Genomic DNA, 26,732 nt, shown 5'->3' with positions numbered 1-26,732 from the left:
AAAGGCAAGTAGTTCATTTAAATGTTAAGGATTTACCTTTTTTTAACATAATGTATACTGAAGTGATAGGCAAATTATGAATATTGTAATGCTTATTTTTAAATGTGTATAGTGTATAGTGATTACTTTTAAGCAATTTTTTTTAGATACAATTTATTTACTTAAATGCTCTGCTATTTGATATCTGGTTGAATTCAGATGATAACAATTGCCTCTTAATCTGTAATTATAAAATTATTTATTTAGCTTGCACTTTTTTTTACCTTTTTTTAACATAATGTATACTGAAGTGATAGGCAAATTATGAATATTGTAATGCTTATTTTTAAATGTGTATAGTGTATAGTGATTACTTTTAAGCAATTTTTTTAGATACAATTTATTTACTTAAATGCTCTGCTATTTGATATCTGGTTGAATTCAGATGATAACAATTGCCTCTTAATCTGTAATTATAAAATTATTTATTTAGCTTGCACTTTTTTTTTAAATAGTTCAAGATGTTGAGTATTGATTCAACTTTTAGCTTGGGAGATAAATAGCCAAAGCTGTAAATAGACAGGCCAGGTAATTGAAACTAGAGGTAAACATCATGGGAAGTCCAATTATAAGGCAAGTATTTTTCCTTTATATTTTATTTAACATAATTAGTCAAACTATGTAATACTTATAGGCTTAACTATTGTTTCCATAGAAACAACTTTTTTTTAAATACCATGAGATATTGTATTTAAGAGATATTCTAGCTCAGTATATGTTGTTTCCATATATCATCATCTTAACAAGCACACATTCTCTGCTGCCAACAGTACCAATTTGTCAACCAAGCAACAAATATTCCTTGGTAATCTGCTATCAGATAACAGTTTTCTCGTTGGCATTTTTATGAATTAAAGCTTTCAAGGCTTAAGTAAGACTTACTTTTTTTTTCTTTGACTGCTAATTCTAAAATAATTTATCATTGCATGTTAAAAATAATAAAGAACTTTTTATACATATTTCTCTACCATTTTTCAGTGTTTTGGTCAAGTTTCAGATTTGTTTAGCATAATCCTGTACTACATATTAACAAATGTTTGGTGTGTCTAGTTCATCTCTCTCACTATGAAGATGGCTACACAGTGAGTACAAAGTTTTATTTTCATTCACAACACAAATTTTACTATAGAAAAAAATAATAAAAGCTATAGGTATTTAGTTTGCTAAACAACCTTCTTGTTATAGTGATAAGTTTATTTGATGCATAACTAAGCCTTGAACAATGCATCATCATAACTAATATAATGTTAAAAGGCATTTATTAGTTTAAAATTTAGGTCAATCAAATAAGATAATGTGATCTAAACTGTTTTCTTGGTACCAGCTATCAGCAATGCACCCCTATGATATACAAGTCTTCATTGCCAAGTCACTCTGCCAAACAGTGTGTACACCTTTCTTGCAGTGGTAGTACTTTACTGTACTTCAATCACTTCAGGAGTCTGGATATGTCAGCCCAAGGCCAAGGAGATCAAGTTTGTGTCCAAGGTTACTTAGGTAATTCTCTAAGAACAATAGGTGAGTTGAATTCTAGTGTACCAGTCAAATATCTTTTAGCAAAATGAAAAAAAATAATTTTGTTATAACATATAAAAAATCTATTATAAAAACACAATGTCTAGAGTTTTAGAGTACTTGTTTCAGACCATCTGATCATAGGTCAGATAGTGTTAAGCTCAACTGTTTCTATGGTCAATGGTTAACCATGGGTTGTTTGGCCAGCAAATTTTCAGATATTGCTCTAGTTTTAGGTTTATAAGATACATTTTCTTCTAAAGGGAATCAATTAGGACCAAAATATAAACTTTTATAAAGTGGTGTACTTAATCACGCAAGAGCTGCTTCACATTTACTGTAAGAATGTTTGAATAGTGCATACATTTTCATAATAACTTACCCTGTGATTTGTAAGGTTGACAATTTATTATATATTTTTGTTTTTAGAAAGTATACTGTATTATATAAAAAGAGCATGCATTGTCCTATAATTCTATACCAAAATGGTAACGTTTTCTGATTACAAACAAAAATGTTATTGAAGTTTAATCATAACAGGGTGGAATTGAAGCATTAACAATTCTGTCAGAATGTGGAAAATAATTACGGAGAAAAATTTATACACATGGGCAAGGCAATTACTGTGTTTCCTTTTTTTTCTTTTAAATATATTATTGCCATTTTTCTTTCAATTTGTAAATTTGCTTCAACATTTCAGGTTTTTTTTTTTAAAGACACACACTACATGTTGCTGATCTGTGGGTTAGTGGCTCAATCATTGTGCACTGATTCTCCACTGATGCCTAGATTGCCATAAGTTTATCTATTGATCTACAGATCAAGGTAATAAATATTTTTCTACTCTATAACCCAAGAGCTTCTTCTTTAGGATACATTGTTTTTACACTATGCGCCTAATTCTGTTGTATGTTTTAGGACCCTAGCAATAGTTTCTTAAACTTTCAGACAATCAGAGCTAGTTTAGAATGAAAGCACAAAACAAAAGCCAGATCTGTATAGTGTTTTTTTTTTTTCTGAAAATGTTTTTAAAGAAAAGTCCAGATATAGCAGCTTATAAGGCCAACTTGGGAAATTAGGTATTGTTAAAACTTGTACTTATACTAAAGATATTTGAAGTATTTTTAAACTAGCTCTGTTTTTCAAGTTTTTTATTTATTTGTTTGCATTAGATTTAAATTTTTTAAATTAATTATTTGAAAAAAATATTTAGTTGCACTATTTTATCAATACTGCATTATATGGTAATGCATTTAGATGTGATATATATCTGTTAAACAGTGAGTTTTTCTCAAATCAAGTAGGGACTAAATGGTCTATTAAACATGAGGTCAAGGAAAAAGGATGAACATTTCAAGGCTGCAGGAGGAACATTAAACATCTCTCTCACTGTGAAAAGATTCTACCGATCTACAAATGATCAACATGTTTTATCTAAAGTTCATCTGCCATTTCTTCAAATGGAGCCATAGTCAGAATAAGGTAAGAAATATTCTTATACTTCACAGCATTTATTTTTTTGTAAAGTGATGATCCTGCATTAGTTGTATGTTGTTTGTGCATGTTACTTTAAATATCCTGCATTAGTTGTATGTTGTATATGTATGCATGGTTCCTGTATTTGTTTTGTATATTATGATGTCAGTAATTACTTCACAAACACATAACAACTTCACACACAACTTGCAAGTTCACCTGTCTAGTTAAAGAAATTTGTATTGTATTTGTTTTAGTAGTGTCTAGTTATGAAAGTAAACTGAATTTTCATTTGTTAAACTTAGTGATATACCATTTTAATTTCAGTTAAAATATGTGGATGTTCCTATTAAATTTTTCAGAAAAACTGAATTGCTCTGAAATAATTCCAACTGTATAAATGTAAATATATTTCAACAAATAATGGAATTGGATTCTTTGTCATTTGGATTAATTCAATAGTAATGTATTCTAAATATGGAATTCAAACACAAAAATGAAAAGTTGTGAATCACCATCAACTTTCACTTTGCCACTTGGAGATTGGGATGATTCAAGTTACTGGAGATTGGGATAATTCAAGTTACTATTGTTGGGAGTTAATGTGAAAAAAAAAATCTACTATTCCATGTGATATGATATACAATTGCATGCAAAAAATCCTAACCCTAACACATTCAATGAACAATCAGTATGAACGTTTCCACCAAAGGAAATGTTGCCGCTCATGAGGCATCTATTTATTTGGCTCCAGATATTCAACTGACGCACATTCGCAAAACAAATGTAAAAAAAAAAAAGATTTAATCCATTACATGTATATAATTGTGCAGGAACATTTGGGATTGTCATTTGTATCACACTCATCTCTCATTCATTGAGACTCTACACTTAATCTGGTGATCAAAATGTGTTTGCAATTCACAGTGAAATCATTCTTTGAGTGCTTAAAAAAGAAATTCATAAGGATGTATAACTGTGTTAGACGTCTTCATTTATATTCCGATGGAAGGTTTGTAACAATAATTAAGTCACACTCAAGGAACATAAGAACCTGTCCATCAAAGGAAATATCGCCGCTCGTGATGCAACGCACACTAATCAACATTTGTACTTGCAGACCAACTAAATAGTTGCGGAGAAAACACATTTAATTGATGACTTTACTATGTTTAGCTTAGGACTTTTCAAAAGCGAAGACTGGACTCTTTAGCCATCTTCGTGTTCATAGGAAGGATTAATGGAGGACTTTTAAAATCGAAGACTGGACTCCTTAGCCATCTTCGTGTTTATAGGAATGATTAACGTAGGAATTTTAAAAGTGAAGACTGGGCTCTTTAGCCATCTTCATGTTAAAAGGATGTAGTTGAGGACTTTTTCAAAGAAGATCGGTCTCGGTGGCCATCTTTGTACTTATAGGAAAGGATATTGTATTATGTTTTAAACATGAGGATTTTTAGCTGAGGACTAGATGTATTAATAGTCATCAATTGAATTGTTGATCCAAGACAAAATAGTTGGTTATGTCTGTGTGCATTTGTAGACAACCCAGCAGTGCACATCCTTTTTCTTGTTTTGCTTTTTTCACGTGCTACAATGCCTTGGACAAAGCATCATCATAACTTGGAATGTTTAAAGGCATTATAAAAATATCATAGAAGAATGAGTTTGTGAAATAACCGGTTATTTCAGTTCAGTTGAATAATAGTTGGGACATAATTAGTTGAGTGCAAGCTTTGAGGCTGATTCAACTCACTCGACATTAGTTGAGTGCGAAGTTTGTGAGGCTGCTTCAGCCCTCAAACCGGATGCTTGTAGACCACCTTCAATAGCTTGAACACGACGTCATCAAAAATATTGTTACAGTCAGTTCATCAAAATGAAGTTGTCGGTTGACAAGCTCAAAACAGGAGTCAGCCGAAAATGCAAGCCTGAAACTTTTTATTGGGATCCAGCTATTCAACTGATGCACGTTTGCAAAACAAAATGTTAAAAAAAAAAGGATGAAAATAGAAGCCATCAGATGTATATGATTGTGCAGGAACAGTTGGGATTTGTGTCGTTTGTATCACGCTCATCTCTCATCCACTGAGACATTGTGAAGCGATGTAACCAGTGATGTTTCGAAACATCTCTATTTAATTGTGATGAGGATATCTACAAACGTTTGTGTACAAATATGTGATAATTCGCAGATTTTTCATCTCTGCACTTAATGTGGTGATCAAAATGTATTTGCGATTCCCAGTGAAATCATTCTTTGAGTGCTTAAAAAAGAAATTCATAAGGATGTATAACTGTGTTAGACGTCTTCATTTATATTCCGACGGAAGGTTTGTAACAATAATTAAGTCACACTCAAGGAACATAAGAACCTGTCCATCAAAGGAAATATCGCCGCTCGTGATGCAACGCACACTAATCAACATTTGTACTTGCAGACCAACTAAATAGTTGCAGAGAAAACACATTTAATTGATGACTTTACTATGTTTAGCTTAGGACTTTTCAAAAGCGAAGACTGGACTCTTTAGCCATCTTCGTGTTCATAGGAAGGATTAATGGAGGACTTTTAAAATCGAAGACTGGACTCCTTAGCCATCTTCATGTTTATAGGAATGATTAATGGAGGAATTTTTAAAGCGAAGACTGGACTCCTTAGCCATCTTCGTGTTCATAGGAATGATTAACGTAGGAATTTTAAAAGTGAAGACTGGGCTCTTTAGCCATCTTCATGTTAAAAGGATGTAGTTGAGGACTTTTTCAAAGAAGATCGGTCTCGGTGGCCATCTTTGTACTTATAGGAAAGGATATTGTATTATGTTTTAAACATGAGGATTTTTAGCTGAGGACTAGATGTATTAATAGTCATCAATTGAATTGTTGATCCAAGACAAAATAGTTGGTTATGTCTGTGTGCATTTGTAGACAACCCAGCAGTGCACATCCTTTTTCTTGTTTTGCTTTTTTCACGTGCTACAATGCCTTGGACAAAGCATCATCATAACTTGGAATGTTTAAAGGCATTATAAAAATATCATAGAAGAATGAGTTTGTGAAATAACCGGTTATTTCAGTTCAGTTGAATAATAGTTGGGACATAATTAGTTGAGTGCAAGCTTTGAGGCTGATTCAACTCACTCGACATTAGTTGAGTGCGAAGTTTGTGAGGCTGCTTCAGCCCTCAAACCGGATGCTTGTAGACCACCTTCAATAGCTTGAACACGACGTCATCAAAAATATTGTTACAGTCAGTTCATCAAAATGAAGTTGTCGGTCGACAAGCTCAAAACAGGAGTCAGCCGAAAATGCAAGCCTGAAACTTTTTATTGGGCTCCAGCTATTCAACTGATGCACGTTTGCAAAACAAATGTTAAAAAAAAAGGATGAAAATAGAAGCCATCAGATGTATATGATTGTGCAGGAACAGTTGGGATTTGTGTCGTTTGTATCACGCTCATCTCTCATCCACTGAGACATTGTGAAGCGATGTAACCAGTGATGTTTCGAAACATCTCTATTTAATTGTGATGAGGATATCTACAAACGTTTGTGTACAAATATGTGATAATTCGCAGATTTTTCATCTCTGCACTTAATGTGGTGATCAAAATGTATTTGCGATTCCCAGTGAAATCATTCTTTGAGTGCTTAAAAAAGAAATTCATAAGGATGTATAACTGTGTTAGACGTCTTCATTTATATTCCGATGGAAGGTTTGTAACAATAATTAAGTCACACTCAAGGAACATAAGAACCTGTCCATCAAAGGAAATATCGCCGCTCGTGATGCAACGCACACTAATCAACATTTGTACTTGCAGACCAACTAAATAGTTGCGAAGAAAACACATTTAATTGATGACTTTACTATGTTTAGCTTAGGACTTTTCAAAAGCGAAGACTGGACTCTTTAGCCATCTTCGTGTTCATAGGAAGGATTAATGGAGGACTTTTAAAATCGAAGACTGGACTCCTTAGCCATCTTCGTGTTTATAGGAATGATTAATGGAGGAATTTTTAAAGCGAAGACTGGACTCCTTAGCCATCTTCGTGTTCATAGGAATGATTAACGTAGGAATTTTAAAAGTGAAGACTGGGCTCTTTAGCCATCTTCATGTTAAAAGGATGTAGTTGAGGACTTTTTCAAAGAAGATCGGTCTCGGTGGCCATCTTTGTACTTATAGGAAAGGATATTGTATTATGTTTTAAACATGAGGATTTTTAGCTGAGGACTAGATGTATTAATAGTCATCAATTGAATTGTTGATCCAAGACAAAATAGTTGGTTATGTCTGTGTGCATTTGTAGACAACCCAGCAGTGCACATCCTTTTTCTTGTTTTGCTTTTTTCACGTGCTACAATGCCTTGGACAAAGCATCATCATAACTTGGAATGTTTAAAGGCATTATAAAAATATCATAGAAGAATGAGTTTGTGAAATAACCGGTTATTTCAGTTCAGTTGAATAATAGTTGGGACATAATTAGTTGAGTGCAAGCTTTGAGGCTGATTCAACTCACTCGACATTAGTTGAGTGCGAAGTTTGTGAGGCTGCTTCAGCCCTCAAACCGGATGCTTGTAGACCACCTTCAATAGCTTGAACACGACGTCATCAAAAATATTGTTACAGTCAGTTCATCAAAATGAAGTTGTCGGTCGACAAGCTCAAAACAGGAGTCAGCCGAAAATGCAAGCCTGAAACTTTTTATTGGGCTCCAGCTATTCAACTGATGCACGTTTGCAAAACAAATGTTAAAAAAAAAAGGATGAAAATAGAAGCCATCAGATGTATATGATTGTGCAGGAACAGTTGGGATTTGTGTCGTTTGTATCACGCTCATCTCTCATCCACTGAGACATTGTGAAGCGATGTAACCAGTGATGTTTCGAAACATCTCTATTTAATTGTGATGAGGATATCTACAAACGTTTGTGTACAAATATGTGATAATTCGCAGATTTTTCATCTCTGCACTTAATGTGGTGATCAAAATGTATTTGCGATTCCCAGTGAAATCATTCTTTGAGTGCTTAAAAAAGAAATTCATAAGGATGTATAACTGTGTTAGACGTCTTCATTTATATTCCGATGGAAGGTTTGTAACAATAATTAAGTCACACTCAAGGAACATAAGAACCTGTCCATCAAAGGAAATATCGCCGCTCGTGATGCAACGCACACTAATCAACATTTGTACTTGCAGACCAACTAAATAGTTGCGGAGAAAACACATTTAATTGATGACTTTACTATGTTTAGCTTAGGACTTTTCAAAAGCGAAGACTGGACTCTTTAGCCATCTTCGTGTTCATAGGAAGGATTAATGGAGGACTTTTAAAATCGAAGACTGGACTCCTTAGCCATCTTCATGTTTATAGGAATGATTAATGGAGGAATTTTTAAAGCGAAGACTGGACTCCTTAGCCATCTTCGTGTTCATAGGAATGATTAACGTAGGAATTTTAAAAGTGAAGACTGGGCTCTTTAGCCATCTTCATGTTAAAAGGATGTAGTTGAGGACTTTTTCAAAGAAGATCGGTCTCGGTGGCCATCTTTGTACTTATAGGAAAGGATATTGTATTATGTTTTAAACATGAGGATTTTTAGCTGAGGACTAGATGTATTAATAGTCATCAATTGAATTGTTGATCCAAGACAAAATAGTTGGTTATGTCTGTGTGCATTTGTAGACAACCCAGCAGTGCACATCCTTTTTCTTGTTTTGCTTTTTTCACGTGCTACAATGCCTTGGACAAAGCATCATCATAACTTGGAATGTTTAAAGGCATTATAAAAATATCATAGAAGAATGAGTTTGTGAAATAACCGGTTATTTCAGTTCAGTTGAATAATAGTTGGGACATAATTAGTTGAGTGCAAGCTTTGAGGCTGATTCAACTCACTCGACATTAGTTGAGTGCGAAGTTTGTGAGGCTGCTTCAGCCCTCAAACCGGATGCTTGTAGACCACCTTCAATAGCTTGAACACGACGTCATCAAAAATATTGTTACAGTCAGTTCATCAAAATGAAGTTGTCGGTCGACAAGCTCAAAACAGGAGTCAGCCGAAAATGCAAGCCTGAAACTTTTTATTGGGCTCCAGCTATTCAACTGATGCACGTTTGCAAAACAAATGTTAAAAAAAAAAAGGATGAAAATAGAAGCCATCAGATGTATATGATTGTGCAGGAACAGTTGGGATTTGTGTCGTTTGTATCACGCTCATCTCTCATCCACTGAGACATTGTGAAGCGATGTAACCAGTGATGTTTCGAAACATCTCTATTTAATTGTGATGAGGATATCTACAAACGTTTGTGTACAAATATGTGATAATTCGCAGATTTTTCATCTCTGCACTTAATGTGGTGATCAAAATGTATTTGCGATTCCCAGTGAAATCATTCTTTGAGTGCTTAAAAAAGAAATTCATAAGGATGTATAACTGTGTTAGACGTCTTCATTTATATTCCGATGGAAGGTTTGTAACAATAATTAAGTCACACTCAAGGAACATAAGAACCTGTCCATCAAAGGAAATATCGCCGCTCGTGATGCAACGCACACTAATCAACATTTGTACTTGCAGACCAACTAAATAGTTGCGAAGAAAACACATTTAATTGATGACTTTACTATGTTTAGCTTAGGACTTTTCAAAAGCGAAGACTGGACTCTTTAGCCATCTTCGTGTTCATAGGAAGGATTAATGGAGGACTTTTAAAATCGAAGACTGGACTCCTTAGCCATCTTCGTGTTTATAGGAATGATTAATGGAGGAATTTTTAAAGCGAAGACTGGACTCCTTAGCCATCTTCGTGTTCATAGGAATGATTAACGTAGGAATTTTAAAAGTGAAGACTGGGCTCTTTAGCCATCTTCATGTTAAAAGGATGTAGTTGAGGACTTTTTCAAAGAAGATCGGTCTCGGTGGCCATCTTTGTACTTATAGGAAAGGATATTGTATTATGTTTTAAACATGAGGATTTTTAGCTGAGGACTAGATGTATTAATAGTCATCAATTGAATTGTTGATCCAAGACAAAATAGTTGGTTATGTCTGTGTGCATTTGTAGACAACCCAGCAGTGCACATCCTTTTTCTTGTTTTGCTTTTTTCACGTGCTACAATGCCTTGGACAAAGCATCATCATAACTTGGAATGTTTAAAGGCATTATAAAAATATCATAGAAGAATGAGTTTGTGAAATAACCGGTTATTTCAGTTCAGTTGAATAATAGTTGGGACATAATTAGTTGAGTGCAAGCTTTGAGGCTGATTCAACTCACTCGACATTAGTTGAGTGCGAAGTTTGTGAGGCTGCTTCAGCCCTCAAACCGGATGCTTGTAGACCACCTTCAATAGCTTGAACACGACGTCATCAAAAATATTGTTACAGTCAGTTCATCAAAATGAAGTTGTCGGTCGACAAGCTCAAAACAGGAGTCAGCCGAAAATGCAAGCCTGAAACTTTTTATTGGGCTCCAGCTATTCAACTGATGCACGTTTGCAAAACAAATGTTAAAAAAAAAGGATGAAAATAGAAGCCATCAGATGTATATGATTGTGCAGGAACAGTTGGGATTTGTGTCGTTTGTATCACGCTCATCTCTCATCCACTGAGACATTGTGAAGCGATGTAACCAGTGATGTTTCGAAACATCTCTATTTAATTGTGATGAGGATATCTACAAACGTTTGTGTACAAATATGTGATAATTCGCAGATTTTTCATCTCTGCACTTAATGTGGTGATCAAAATGTATTTGCGATTCCCAGTGAAATCATTCTTTGAGTGCTTAAAAAAGAAATTCATAAGGATGTATAACTGTGTTAGACGTCTTCATTTATATTCCGATGGAAGGTTTGTAACAATAATTAAGTCACACTCAAGGAACATAAGAACCTGTCCATCAAAGGAAATATCGCCGCTCGTGATGCAACGCACACTAATCAACATTTGTACTTGCAGACCAACTAAATAGTTGCGAAGAAAACACATTTAATTGATGACTTTACTATGTTTAGCTTAGGACTTTTCAAAAGCGAAGACTGGACTCTTTAGCCATCTTCGTGTTCATAGGAAGGATTAATGGAGGACTTTTAAAATCGAAGACTGGACTCCTTAGCCATCTTCGTGTTTATAGGAATGATTAATGGAGGAATTTTTAAAGCGAAGACTGGACTCCTTAGCCATCTTCGTGTTCATAGGAATGATTAACGTAGGAATTTTAAAAGTGAAGACTGGGCTCTTTAGCCATCTTCATGTTAAAAGGATGTAGTTGAGGACTTTTTCAAAGAAGATCGGTCTCGGTGGCCATCTTTGTACTTATAGGAAAGGATATTGTATTATGTTTTAAACATGAGGATTTTTAGCTGAGGACTAGATGTATTAATAGTCATCAATTGAATTGTTGATCCAAGACAAAATAGTTGGTTATGTCTGTGTGCATTTGTAGACAACCCAGCAGTGCACATCCTTTTTCTTGTTTTGCTTTTTTCACGTGCTACAATGCCTTGGACAAAGCATCATCATAACTTGGAATGTTTAAAGGCATTATAAAAATATCATAGAAGAATGAGTTTGTGAAATAACCGGTTATTTCAGTTCAGTTGAATAATAGTTGGGACATAATTAGTTGAGTGCAAGCTTTGAGGCTGATTCAACTCACTCGACATTAGTTGAGTGCGAAGTTTGTGAGGCTGCTTCAGCCCTCAAACCGGATGCTTGTAGACCACCTTCAATAGCTTGAACACGACGTCATCAAAAATATTGTTACAGTCAGTTCATCAAAATGAAGTTGTCGGTCGACAAGCTCAAAACAGGAGTCAGCCGAAAATGCAAGCCTGAAACTTTTTATTGGGCTCCAGCTATTCAACTGATGCACGTTTGCAAAACAAATGTTAAAAAAAAAAGGATGAAAATAGAAGCCATCAGATGTATATGATTGTGCAGGAACAGTTGGGATTTGTGTCGTTTGTATCACGCTCATCTCTCATCCACTGAGACATTGTGAAGCGATGTAACCAGTGATGTTTCGAAACATCTCTATTTAATTGTGATGAGGATATCTACAAACGTTTGTGTACAAATATGTGATAATTCGCAGATTTTTCATCTCTGCACTTAATGTGGTGATCAAAATGTATTTGCGATTCCCAGTGAAATCATTCTTTGAGTGCTTAAAAAAGAAATTCATAAGGATGTATAACTGTGTTAGACGTCTTCATTTATATTCCGATGGAAGGTTTGTAACAATAATTAAGTCACACTCAAGGAACATAAGAACCTGTCCATCAAAGGAAATATCGCCGCTCGTGATGCAACGCACACTAATCAACATTTGTACTTGCAGACCAACTAAATAGTTGCGGAGAAAACACATTTAATTGATGACTTTACTATGTTTAGCTTAGGACTTTTCAAAAGCGAAGACTGGACTCTTTAGCCATCTTCGTGTTCATAGGAAGGATTAATGGAGGACTTTTAAAATCGAAGACTGGACTCCTTAGCCATCTTCATGTTTATAGGAATGATTAATGGAGGAATTTTTAAAGCGAAGACTGGACTCCTTAGCCATCTTCGTGTTCATAGGAATGATTAACGTAGGAATTTTAAAAGTGAAGACTGGGCTCTTTAGCCATCTTCATGTTAAAAGGATGTAGTTGAGGACTTTTTCAAAGAAGATCGGTCTCGGTGGCCATCTTTGTACTTATAGGAAAGGATATTGTATTATGTTTTAAACATGAGGATTTTTAGCTGAGGACTAGATGTATTAATAGTCATCAATTGAATTGTTGATCCAAGACAAAATAGTTGGTTATGTCTGTGTGCATTTGTAGACAACCCAGCAGTGCACATCCTTTTTCTTGTTTTGCTTTTTTCACGTGCTACAATGCCTTGGACAAAGCATCATCATAACTTGGAATGTTTAAAGGCATTATAAAAATATCATAGAAGAATGAGTTTGTGAAATAACCGGTTATTTCAGTTCAGTTGAATAATAGTTGGGACATAATTAGTTGAGTGCAAGCTTTGAGGCTGATTCAACTCACTCGACATTAGTTGAGTGCGAAGTTTGTGAGGCTGCTTCAGCCCTCAAACCGGATGCTTGTAGACCACCTTCAATAGCTTGAACACGACGTCATCAAAAATATTGTTACAGTCAGTTCATCAAAATGAAGTTGTCGGTCGACAAGCTCAAAACAGGAGTCAGCCGAAAATGCAAGCCTGAAACTTTTTATTGGGCTCCAGCTATTCAACTGATGCACGTTTGCAAAACAAATGTTAAAAAAAAAAAGGATGAAAATAGAAGCCATCAGATGTATATGATTGTGCAGGAACAGTTGGGATTTGTGTCGTTTGTATCACGCTCATCTCTCATCCACTGAGACATTGTGAAGCGATGTAACCAGTGATGTTTCGAAACATCTCTATTTAATTGTGATGAGGATATCTACAAACGTTTGTGTACAAATATGTGATAATTCGCAGATTTTTCATCTCTGCACTTAATGTGGTGATCAAAATGTATTTGCGATTCCCAGTGAAATCATTCTTTGAGTGCTTAAAAAAGAAATTCATAAGGATGTATAACTGTGTTAGACGTCTTCATTTATATTCCGATGGAAGGTTTGTAACAATAATTAAGTCACACTCAAGGAACATAAGAACCTGTCCATCAAAGGAAATATCGCCGCTCGTGATGCAACGCACACTAATCAACATTTGTACTTGCAGACCAACTAAATAGTTGTGGAGAAAACACATTTAATTGATGACTTTACTATGTTTAGCTTAGGACTTTTCAAAAGCGAAGACTGGACTCTTTAGCCATCTTCGTGTTCATAGGAAGGATTAATGGAGGACTTTTAAAATCGAAGACTGGACTCCTTAGCCATCTTCATGTTTATAGGAATGATTAATGGAGGAATTTTTAAAGCGAAGACTGGACTCCTTAGCCATCTTCGTGTTCATAGGAATGATTAATGTAGGAATTTTAAAAGTGAAGACTGGGCTCTTTAGCCATCTTCATGTTAAAAGGATGTAGTTGAGGACTTTTTCAAAGAAGATCGGTCTCGGTGGCCATCTTTGTACTTATAGGAAAGGATATTGTATTATGTTTTAAACATGAGGATTTTTAGCTGAGGACTAGATGTATTAATAGTCATCAATTGAATTGTTGATCCAAGACAAAATAGTTGGTTATGTCTGTGTGCATTTGTAGACAACCCAGCAGTGCACATCCTTTTTCTTGTTTTGCTTTTTTCACGTGCTACAATGCCTTGGACAAAGCATCATCATAACTTGGAATGTTTAAAGGCATTATAAAAATATCATAGAAGAATGAGTTTGTGAAATAACCGGTTATTTCAGTTCAGTTGAATAATAGTTGGGACATAATTAGTTGAGTGCAAGCTTTGAGGCTGATTCAACTCACTCGACATTAGTTGAGTGCGAAGTTTGTGAGGCTGCTTCAGCCCTCAAACCGGATGCTTGTAGACCACCTTCAATAGCTTGAACACGACGTCATCAAAAATATTGTTACAGTCAGTTCATCAAAATGAAGTTGTCGGTCGACAAGCTCAAAACAGGAGTCAGCCGAAAATGCAAGCCTGAAACTTTTTATTGGGCTCCAGCTATTCAACTGATGCACGTTTGCAAAACAAATGTTAAAAAAAAAAGGATGAAAATAGAAGCCATCAGATGTATATGATTGTGCAGGAACAGTTGGGATTTGTGTCGTTTGTATCACGCTCATCTCTCATCCACTGAGACATTGTGAAGCGATGTAACCAGTGATGTTTCGAAACATCTCTATTTAATTGTGATGAGGATATCTACAAACGTTTGTGTACAAATATGTGATAATTCGCAGATTTTTCATCTCTGCACTTAATGTGGTGATCAAAATGTATTTGCGATTCCCAGTGAAATCATTCTTTGAGTGCTTAAAAAAGAAATTCATAAGGATGTATAACTGTGTTAGACGTCTTCATTTATATTCCGATGGAAGGTTTGTAACAATAATTAAGTCACACTCAAGGAACATAAGAACCTGTCCATCAAAGGAAATATCGCCGCTCGTGATGCAACGCACACTAATCAACATTTGCACTTGCAATTAAGTAGTTGTGGAGAAACACATTTAATTGATAAATTTACTGTCATTAGCTTAGGACTTTTCCTTTGTGGGTGGTGAGTCCTTAATGTTTGTCTGCACACTTGGTAGGTTTTTCCTATCTGAGCTTGAGTTATTGCCATAAATGAGATAATTGAAATTAATATGTTTTAGTTTTTTTGTTACTATAAATAACTGACATTTTTCTGGATGTAAAGACATGCTCCAATGTGATTCCCTTTTTTGTAATTCATCTAATTTTCTTTGTAAAATTTCTGTATCTTGAGTTGTTTTTATTGTTTTATATATTATTCAATTGTCTGGAAACAATCTGACTTTTGTTCCTGAACTTATGCAATTTGGTAAATTATTTATGTACATTAAAAATAGTACTAAACCTAAGACTGAACCACATTTCCATCGACATGAATATTGATCATATAATTGACTTTTTTTTTTTTTATAATTATAAAGTTCCATTTCATATTTTTTTTTTATAATTATAAAGTTCCATTTCAGATCTTTAAATTTTTCCAGTAATCCAACCACACAAAAACTTAATCTTCTATCAGCCTTCTCATGTTGCAGTGTTAACTTTTTATGTTCCTTTGTCTTCTTCATTGCTTATCTGAATTAGCTCTTGCTACTTTAGAAGTAAAATAACTGTTTTCTCTTACTTTATTTACAAATTCAAATTCATTCTTTAATAACATATAGCCTCCAATTAACTTTAAAAAAAATATTGTTAAAGGACTCTTTGGATTGCATCCAATTATCAATTCAAATGGAGAGTAGCCAGGAGTAGTTCTATCATCAATTCAGTAGTTATTATTGCCTTTGTAAGTGACCTCTAGCGTTCTCACCCTGAAGCCGCATGCAACCATGTGCTCTCTTCTGTGTCTTATAAATAGAGAGACTTCTTTTGGTCTGACAGTTATGCTGGGCAGGGCATGTATTCCATATGGGTGATGAACGTATGCCAAAAGCAGTCTTTTTTGGTGAGGTGAAAGATGAACATGGTAACAGTGAATATTTCCAATAATCAGGGGACAAACATTTTTCATCACCATAGCTGTGATTCTTTCTGTTATCCATGGGCAGTCAATAAATGCTATTGGACATGATATCTTGTTGTTTTGCCAGCATAATTTTCTTACTGTTACCCATCATATTTTCTTAGTTTTACCTGTCATATTTTCTTAGTTTTACCTGTCATATTTCCTTAGTTTTACATGTCATATTATCTTAGTTATACCTGTTATATTTTCTTAGTTATACCTGTCATAGTATCTTGTTTTAACATGTTTATCATTAGTGACTGTGGTATATTTCACTAGTACACCATTAACATATGCTGGAAAAAATTCCAGTTTTACTTCAATATTATATACTGTAGGTTGGAACTTCATTTGTATTAACATTATTGCTTTGTTACCTATTCTGATTTCCAATTCCTTATCTATTTCTTGGTACATTATATTTTTGGAGAATTAGATTCTTGTCTTTAATGTTGATAATAAATTTCTCTTTGGTGATCTAGATTCCAATAATATTGCTTTTAACAGGATGCATTTCTTTCTTTGTTCTCTCTATTAATGAGTTAATAACACTCAAAGTCTTGCCTCTTAGTTTACATATGAATATATTAGAACAAGTATCTTCATTGTAATTGCAAGTTTTACAGATAGTCTGAAAATAACTTCAGTATTTCATCAGTTTCTTTAAGGACCCTCATTTTTTTGCCTATAAATATTCTCTTTATGCTCTCGCTTGGTAGTTTCTGTTTTGTCTCCCTTGTTTTGAATTGCAGCTTTTATTTTTCAGTTGTTTTTTTTTTTAATTTCTGATTCTTTGTCTGGTTTTGCTTCCTTTTAATTTCTTTCAGCATCTAGTTGCATTTCTCTCTTCTCTTTGTGCTTTGTAAATATTCTCTATATGTTCACCCTTGGTAGTTTCTGTTTTGTCTCCCTTGTTTGGAATTGCAGCTTTTATTTTTCAGTTTTTTTTTTTTTAAATTTCTGATTCTTTGTCTGGTTTTGCTTCCTTTTAATTTCTTTCAGCATCTAGTTGCATTTCTCTCTTCTCTTTGTGCTTTGTAAATATTCTCTATATGTTCACCCTTGGTAGTTTCTGTTTTGTCTCCCTTGTTTGGAATTGCAGCTTTTATTTTTCAGTTTTTTTTTTTTTTAAATTTCTGATTCTTTGTCTGGTTTTGCTTCCTTTTAATTTCTTTCAGCATCTAGTTGCATTTCTCTCTTCTCTTTGTGCTCTCGCCAACTCTTTAAAATATCAACTTGATTTTCTTTCCTTTCCATTTATGTCAAAACATCTTTCTTTTCTTCATCTTTAAGACCAAACAATTCAGCAACTTTCTTTACTTCAGTATATCCATCCATGTATCTATTAATAATTATCAAATGTACCAATGCATTCTGTACGTTTTTTATAGATAATAATGATATCTAATATCTTTTATAGTTTACAATCACTGACAATATTATCAAGCCAATACTATTGTGATTAACATAACACACTAAATTGTCAACAATCTAATAATCAATGTCATAATCAATTATTATGTCTTTACAATATATTATTTTGTCATATAGAAAGAGAAAACAAAATTAATAAAATATTATAATGTAAAAAAAAAATGTAACAAAGTTTATACCAAAATGTTACAATTATATAAATGATGATATGATGACTCAGTGCACTGAAAACTTTGATTCAATTGAGGAGGATTCGAGCAACACATTGACCTCACTCTCTTACCCTAAAGCACATCCTGTTCCAAAAGCATGATTTGGTTTATATATAAAAACAAACAAGCACAGCAGGAAAAAGACAGAAAATTTTCAAGAAATACTACATATACTTACAAATATAAATAAAAATGACTTAAAGACCCCAAGAAATTGTGCACAATATTAATACAATGTAAACATTAAAATAAACAATAGTCTAAACACAAAAATCTACAGTGTTAAATCTGCGACCTCTAAAACCTTATGTTCTGATCATATATATATTTTTTTTACACATTGAAAAAAGACAAAATTTAACAAGGACACAATATCAGTGATACCAAATTTTGACAAGAACAATACTGTCAACAGCTTTCTAAATATAGAACATAAAAATGAAAATCAAAATTATCAGTAATATATTTCAATACTGATTATCTTCCTGTAATGTCATTGAATACTAGCACTGATATAGCTCATCACTTTGAAGAGTGCTTCTTAATCTTTTCACTGTCCAACTTCAATAGAATGTATATATAAATATATATACTGTTACTTGAGTTATATAATATATATCAGCACAAAATTACTGCCTGTGTCCAAATTTACAATTACTGTCCAACTTCAATACAATATATATACTTGTACTGCACAAAATTACTATTATTTGATGAGATATATAATATACACAAATGTACTGTCTGCCTATGTCAAAATTTACAATTACAGTTCAACTTCAATGCAATATATATACTTGTACTGCACAAAATTACTGACTATTACTTGATGAGATATATAATATACATTGGCATAAAAATATTGTCTGCCTGTGTCAAAATTTACAATCACTGTCCAACTTCAATATACTATTTACTAATTAATTGTTGGTGCAACTGAAGTGTCTGGTCAATTTTTGGGGCACCTTTTTCATTTTTCAACTGTCTAGGAGTGTTTACATACTATTTACTAATGAGATATATAATATACACAAATGTAGTGTCTGCCTGGGTTAAATTTTACAATTACAGTTCAACTTCAATGCAATATATACACTTGTACTGCACAAAATTACTGACTATTACTTGATGAGATATATAATATACATTGGCATAAAAATATTGTCTGCCTGTGTCAAAATTTACAATCACTGTCCAACTTCAATATACTATTTACTAATTAATTGTTGGTGCACCTGAAGTGTCTGGTTGCACTTTTTCATCCTTCAACTGTCTACAAGTGTTTACATACTATTTACTAATGAGATATATAATATACACAAATGTACTGTCTGCCTGGGTTAAATTTTGCAATTACAGTTCAACTTCAATGCAATATATATACTTGTACTGCACAAAATTACTGACTATTACTTGATGAGATATATAATATACATTGGCATAAAAATATTGTCTGCCTGTGTCAAAATTTACAATCACTGTCCAACTTCAATATACTATTTACTAGTTAATTGTTGGTGCACCTGAAGTGTCTGGTCAATTTTTGGGGCACCTTTTTCATTCTTCAACTGTCTAGGAGTGTTTACATACTATTTACTAATGAGATATATAATATACACAAATGTACTGTCTGCCTGGGTTAAATTTTACAATTACAGTTCAACTTCAATGCAATATATATATATACTTGTACTGCACAAAATTACTGACTATTACTTGATGAGATATATAATATACATTGGCATAAAAATATTGTCTGCCTGTGTCAAAATTTACAATCACTGTCCAACTTCAATATACTATTTACTAATTAATTGTTGGTGCACCTGAAGTGTCTGGTTGATTTTTTGGGGCACTTTTTCATCCTTCAACTGTCTACGAGTATTTACATACTATTTACTAATGAGATATATAATATACACAAATGTACTGTCTGCCTGTGTCAAAATTTACAATTACAGTTCAACTTCAATGCAATATATATACTTGTACTGCACAAAATTACTGACTATTACTTGATGAGATATATAATATACATTGGCATAAAATTATTGTCTTCATCTGTCTACGAGTGTTTACATACTATTTACTAATGAGATATATAATATACACAAATGTACTGTCTGCCTGGGTTAAATTTTACAATTACAGTTCAACTTCAATGCAATATATATACTTGTACTGCACAAAATTACTGACTATTACTTGATGAGATATATAATATACATTGGCATAAAAATATTGTCTGCCTGTGTCAAAATGTACAATCACTGTCCAACTTCAATATACTATTTACTAATTAATTGTTGGTGCAACTGAAGTGTCTAACGACTGTTTGGGCACCTCAAATATCCTTTTAACTTTAGAGGCACCTTAGGTATTGTATCTATTGTTGAAGCACTTCAAATGTCCTATCATTTGTTGGGACATCTCATTTATCCTAACAACTGTTGGGCACTTCAATATTCTTATTTTTGGGCACTCCAAGTGTTCTATCAATTGTTTGGGCATTCCAAATGTCCTATCAATTGTTAGGCACCTCATCGATCATACCAACTGTTGTCCACCTCAAGTCTGTCCAATCAGCTGTTGGGGCACCACAAGTTTTTCAACACCTTTTTAGGCACCTCAAATGTCCTTATAACTGTTGGGGCACCTCAATATCCTATCAATTGGTAGGGCACCTCAAGCATCCTATCAATTGGTAGAGCACCTCTAGTGTCCTATCAATTTGTAGGGCACCTCTTGTCCTATTGTTTGGTAGGGCACCTTTTTAGGCACCTCAAATGTCCTTATAACTGTTGGGGCACCTCAATATCCTATCAGTTGGTAAGGCACCTCTTCTTTCCTACCAACTGTTAGGTCACCACAAGTCTCCTATTAACTGTTGGGGTACCTAAAGTATCCTATCATGGGGCATCTCATTCATCCTAACAACTCTTATTGTTGGGGCACTCTGTCCTATCAATTGTTGGGCACCTCATCCATCATACCAACTGTTGTTCACCTCATGTGTGTCCTATCAGTTGTTGGGGCACCACAAGTGACCTAACTACTGCTTGTCTTTTTAACTTATGTGGCACCTCAAGTGTCCTATTAACTGTTGGGGCACATCAAGTATTCATTCAACTCTCTCTCACTCTTTATATTATACTATATTATATTATGTTAGTTTTGATTACCGTTATAAATAAATAAATAAATATATATGATTATGGTTATTATATATTATACATAATCTGCAGTGTTTTTACAAATGTGTAGTCCTGTTTATTACGCCCAGAAACACTTTTTTTTTTCAGTGTCATTAGCAACATATGAATTTATATATTTGAAATGTTTAATCACACTTCTTTTTACTGAAGTTTAATTTTTTGTTAACAGATATCAAGCTACAAAATTAAATTCCAATTTTTTAGGTTCTCGCCTATATCTGGAATTTATATCTATGTATTAAGTTTTGTTACCTTGAACTCTCAAGTTTTTGTTACACAACTTTATATTTCAGATTCTTTTTGTTCTTCCTTAGGTTCAAATGTATCAGTTGTTTTTGTTGACAGATATCAAGGTACAGAAATAAGAATCTAATTTAGAGTTTTTTAAAGCTTGATTAGTCATAATATTTGCACTATCATTTCCAATATGTGCCAGAGTGTCTGCTAAATGTAACTAGTATGATTAAAAACATGGTCATTGCAAAGTCTAACATATGGACAAGTAGGATGTTTGTGGCTTGATTCAGTGAAAGAATGTTGGACAAGCAGAAGTGTTATGGAGTGTGTGTGTGTGTGTTTTTATGGTGACTGTGGAAAGAGGTTAGCGATTGGATGTGAATGATGCAAAAGTGGCATTGTCGTCACTTGGTCTTAGGGGAGACGACTCCAGAATGTAAGACTGAAAGGTTGTGTTATTGTAGTGAGTTAGATTGTAAGAAATTTTATTACTTAAGTCTCTACTACATTTATTTCATGTGATCACAAGTATTATAAATGTTATATTTAGTTTTGTTCACAAGGAAGTTGTTCAAGTTCTTATTAGCTAAGATATATTATGCCTTCAACAGTTTAGTTGCCTACCAGCAGTTTGGTGCTACAAGTCAACAACAGTCAGACTAAATTAAATAAAGCCATGTCTATTTCTACATGATTTTGTTGCTACTAACCTGGTGTTACTAACAACTAACTTGAAAAGGGAGAGGGGAATTATCTTATTCATGCTCTAACTCTTCAAATTCTATAGAATTGCAGAGAACTGACATGAAATAAAACATTAACAAAATGTGTATTATAATTGTCATTTTTCCTCTACTTAGCATTTTTTTGTCTCCTAGATTTTCATAATATTTTGTTGAAGTCATTTCAGTTCTCAATTATTTTGTGCACTAAGTTACAAGAAAAAATTCAAGCAAAAGAGGTCACTACACTAAGACTTTGTCTTCTCATAAGAATGGATGGCTGCCTGGTCATGTGATATGTGTGCTGGACTGTGTGTGGTCATCTTGATGCTCATATCTTGCCTGATGACATTTATTCTGCTGGACATTTGGTCAAGGAAGTAGATTCTCTTCAGCTCTCAAGAAACATTCAAAACATGTCAAACATTTGACAAGAATATCAAACAAGTGCAGTGTACATGTAAGTAATGTTGAAACATTATCTGATCTCATTTATGCATTCTTGAGGACGATCTGCAGCCACTAAACCAGTTACATCAGATCTGGATAAAGTGGTCGCCTCCTCTTCATTAAGGCTAGAACAGAAAGATTTTATTATTCTTTTACTCTACTTTCTGTCAGTGTGTTTCATAGTCATTTGTCACATCACTGAGAAACTTAGTTCATTAAGCACTGGCTGTATAAGACTGAGTGTTTATATTTTTTGTGTGTGAATGTTGTTCCTGTTTGCATCTATATTGTCATTGTTATAGTGGTAATCCTAAGGATAATTGTAATCAAACTGAATTTTCATTTGTTTGGATCTTATCTCGTGGGAATTTTAAACTTGATAATTTGCTCTTTGCTTACATTTTGATTTTTAAGTACATTCTAAAAGAAATACAATACATAAGGATAGAAAAAGGAGAGCAAACAATATAGAGATTGGCTGAAGCAATATAAAGAAAGTGAGATCAAATAAAAGAATATATAAAAAGAATAAACCTAGAGAATTTGAAACAATCTAGACAGTCTCTGTAGCTATTTGGAAAGATTGCTATTGCCAACTAAACAAAACAAATTAGTTTGGACTACAAGCAAAAGAACTTAAAAAGTTGTGATTTTATTTTCTAGAAAAGCACAAACTTTATAGCAGAATTTTCACTCTAAATATTAAAGCTTTCTGTATTCTGTACATTAGATACACTAAATAGCAAGTTATTTATAGTTTTTTGGCATAATTGAAAATCTTCAATAAATTCCTTAGAATTTAAAGGCTTAATAAAACTTAAATTTTTTTTTCACTTAATTTGGGTAGTTATTCTTTGCTGCTGTAGTAGGTGTCTTGAGTGTATTTTTTTTCTTTAAAGTTTATTCATAAAATACTAAGTTAAAACATAAAGTCAAAGCTGCATCATCAGAATAGTTTTATTGAACATGAAAAGAAAAGCAATAGAATTAATTTTTTTCCCCTTTCAAGGCAAAAGTTTTTCTTATTCTTATTTAGACCAACATGATGAAGATGTAGACCAACATGATGAAGATGTAGGCCAACATGATGAAGATGTAGACCAACATGATGAAGATGTAGACCAACATGATGAAGATGTAGACTGACATGAAGATGAAATGTAAACCAAAATATTGATCAAGAGATGTATGGAATAAAAAGGTAAGCAAAGCTATGTATATCAATTAATATTTTTTTTATACTAAACCCCTAAGTAAAGCTTTGCCAAGTTTTATGTTTCACTGACTATGAAAATGTTTTGATCAATTTTTGTTCTCTTTTCAGTGAACATCTTGAGAGGGAAAACAAATCCTAGAGGCAAAGACACAGACACATTAGATACATTAGAGATTGTTTCCTTTACTACCATCATTTAGAGCCTTTTTTTGTGAGGGAACCTGCATCTGTAAAGAACTGAACATTTCCCTAATGCTACTTCAAATTCAGATCTCCTCCCAACCTCAGGCTGAGTACCCGTGGTCACCTACTTTATGTTACATTACCATAGCACTACAGACAGTGGAAAACAAATTATATGAAGGAATGCAACCACCATCAGATATTGTTGTCTTTACAGACTCCCAATCTACTCTTCAAGAACTTAACAGCAGCACCTCAAACAGCACAAGAGAGTTGACAACACTCATTGTGATAATCCATCAGATGATATCAAAATTAAATATCAATATCACACTACAGTGGATCCCTGGACACATTGTCATCATGGGAAATGAAAAGGCAGATAAGCTATCAAAGGCAGGTTCATCTATGGAACAACCAGATAGACCTGTTAACTACCTCACCCTAAGGTCAATGTTAGTCAACAATCATAAAGAGGAGTGGCTCAACCAATGGGCATCAGGAAACACAGGCAGAGCCATGTACAAAGAAATGACTACACCTAACAAACTGGACAGTATTAACTTCCTCCCCTGCAAAGAACAATCTACAATTTTCCAACTAAGAACAGGACACACTCCACTATTAAATTACCACCTGAACAAAATAAACTCCACACAACTCCTCCTTTGCAGACACTGCGCCCACCCCTTTGAAACCGTAAACCATATCCTCTTTGAATGCTCCTCCCTAATCCACCTTAGGCAGACCCTACTTCCACTACAGCCCAACATAACCAACACCCTGTACGGCAGTGCTGAACAACTGAAGAAAACAGCACACTTTTTTTCCTTGGCACAGTCTGCAAAAGAGCTTACAGCTCAGCAGCAATAAAGCTGGCTAGAAGAAGAAGAAGAAAAAGAGGTTACATTACAAGAAGTGGTCGCAAAGTCAGAAAACCTAACAGATGACAATGAGTAGAACAATCATTTCTGATACAGGTACAAGTACTCAAGTGATGTACTTTGTAAGAACTAATTAGGTGGAATCACCATAATTGATTTCTATCTTGTTCTATATATAGGTATATCTTGACAATCAGTCCAGTCATTGTTCATTCGTTTTTAATATTCCTTTTGTTCCCTCAATCATCTTGTTGTTTCAGTTAATGTTTTTATCTTTTTTGTTTTTGGAGGTGGGAGGGGCTGTGGTATATTATTATTATTATTATTGAAGTCACAACACCAAAGCCTTGCTACATTATGCTTTTAATTCAATTTATCATCTCCCCTTCTTTTGTGTGCTATCATATTAATGTTCATTAGTGTCACATCCATGCACAATTTGTTCTATGCTTTTTATAGTGTAAATAGTGACTTGACATTATTAAGATCAATTATAATATGTTATATTATATTTAAAATAAAACTGTTAGCATTTTCTATGATGTTATTAATATGAATGTGTTTGTGTGTTGCTATGAATGCATTTTAAGTTTTAGTCTGAAATCATAAATAAGAAATTGTTTCATAAACAAAGATTATATTAATATTTAATATTGTCAGACTTCACTATAGCATTGAGTTCATCCCCATAATCTATTTAAAACTTTCAAATACTAATTCACTTTGTCTTATCTAATGATGATCATGGGGGTATCCACTATCCATAGTCTCTGGTATGAACACTCACTGTCCTGGTTAGGGCTAGGATGTAATCTCTATTTCTGATGGAACACATGTAAAACCAAGAAACAAACAGTAGACCTAGACTTTATTAACAGGTCATGCAAGCATTTTTTTATAATTGTGAACTGATGCTCTCAGAGCTATTTTTATGTATTTTTATTTTTGCTACTTTTGTAGACTAGTGCTAAGCTGTATGCTTATACTTCTGCCTAATATTATATGGGTTAGGGCGATGCTGTTTCCTGTACTGTTGACAAGAGTGTGTCAGTTTTAATTATTCTGTACTTGGAACTGCCTTTAAGTTTCAGAATTTGTTGTTTTTTCTATATGTAAAGCTACTTTATATATATAGTTATATATTATGGTACATTATTTTTCTAATTGAAACAAGTCAAAATAATTGGCAGTTTTTTTTTTTTTAAAGTTTGTTTAAAAATGATGGCCACTTCTAATGTTTATGTACTTGATCTTTTCCTAATTTTTTTTTTTTTTATCTGCAGTGTTTTGTAACTGCTGCTTTGCTCATTTGAATTAAAGTATCATTTTGTTATTTCTTCTCTTTCTTGATTTCTTTTATCAAGCCCCTTGGTCACAGACTGAGGTGCACAGATACAACCCACCCAGTTGACCTTCTGGCAACTGTAACTTCTTGTTAGTGCAGGCTAGACATGACCTTGGGCCCTGCCATGCTAACATAATACTAATATTCTCTTGAATCATTCCAGACAGCATTGAGACCACCCCTGTCCCTAACAATACATAATTATCTTGCTTTAGTTGTAGAATGAAAGTTGAGCAAACAGTGAAAAGCTTCTATATAATTCACTTGGAGGTGAGGTGACTGAGCAGTGAAATACTTGGCTTCCAAACATGGGTCCAGGGTTTGAAGACTGTGATTTTTAATTTTAGGACTATTAGGCACCTTTGAGTACACCTGGTTCTAATGGGTTCCTGGCATTTGTTAGGGAAAGGTAAAGACAGTTGGTCATAGTGCCGACCATGGGACGCAAAAACAGATGACCTTTATATCATCTGCCCTACAGATTGCAAAGTCTGCAGCTAAAACCAACATGGGAAAGCCTTTGAGGAAAAATCAGGAGTCAACCATTCAGTTAGCAGCATACAGTGCTACTCCCAGGCAGAGCCTACGATGCCATTGATCCCAAACTGTATTGGCATATT

General features: G+C 33.7%; 1 long non-coding RNA gene across 15 annotated transcripts; it reads left to right on the top strand.

Moving 5' to 3' along the window:
- Nucleotides 1-678: 678 nt before the first annotated feature.
- Nucleotides 679-26,167, top strand: LOC129921639 (uncharacterized). 15 transcript variants are annotated; one of them, XR_008773592.1, is made up of 9 exons: nt 679-910; nt 1,018-1,121; nt 1,364-1,557; nt 2,255-2,379; nt 2,859-3,036; nt 21,390-21,428; nt 22,214-22,494; nt 23,542-23,685; nt 23,809-26,167. It is a non-coding gene; the product is annotated as an uncharacterized LOC129921639 (long non-coding RNA). The 15 variants fall into 15 exon arrangements; XR_008773590.1 differs by having other exon boundaries at nt 21,369-21,428; nt 22,247-22,494; nt 23,521-23,685; XR_008773587.1 differs by having other exon boundaries at nt 680-910; nt 2,271-2,379; nt 23,521-23,685.
- Nucleotides 26,168-26,732: the final 565 nt, after the last annotated feature.

This window comes from Biomphalaria glabrata, chromosome 11 (assembly GCF_947242115.1).
Source record: "Biomphalaria glabrata chromosome 11, xgBioGlab47.1, whole genome shotgun sequence".
Taxonomy (NCBI): domain Eukaryota; kingdom Metazoa; phylum Mollusca; class Gastropoda; family Planorbidae; genus Biomphalaria; species Biomphalaria glabrata.
This window is presented reverse-complemented; position numbering and strand designations above follow the sequence as displayed.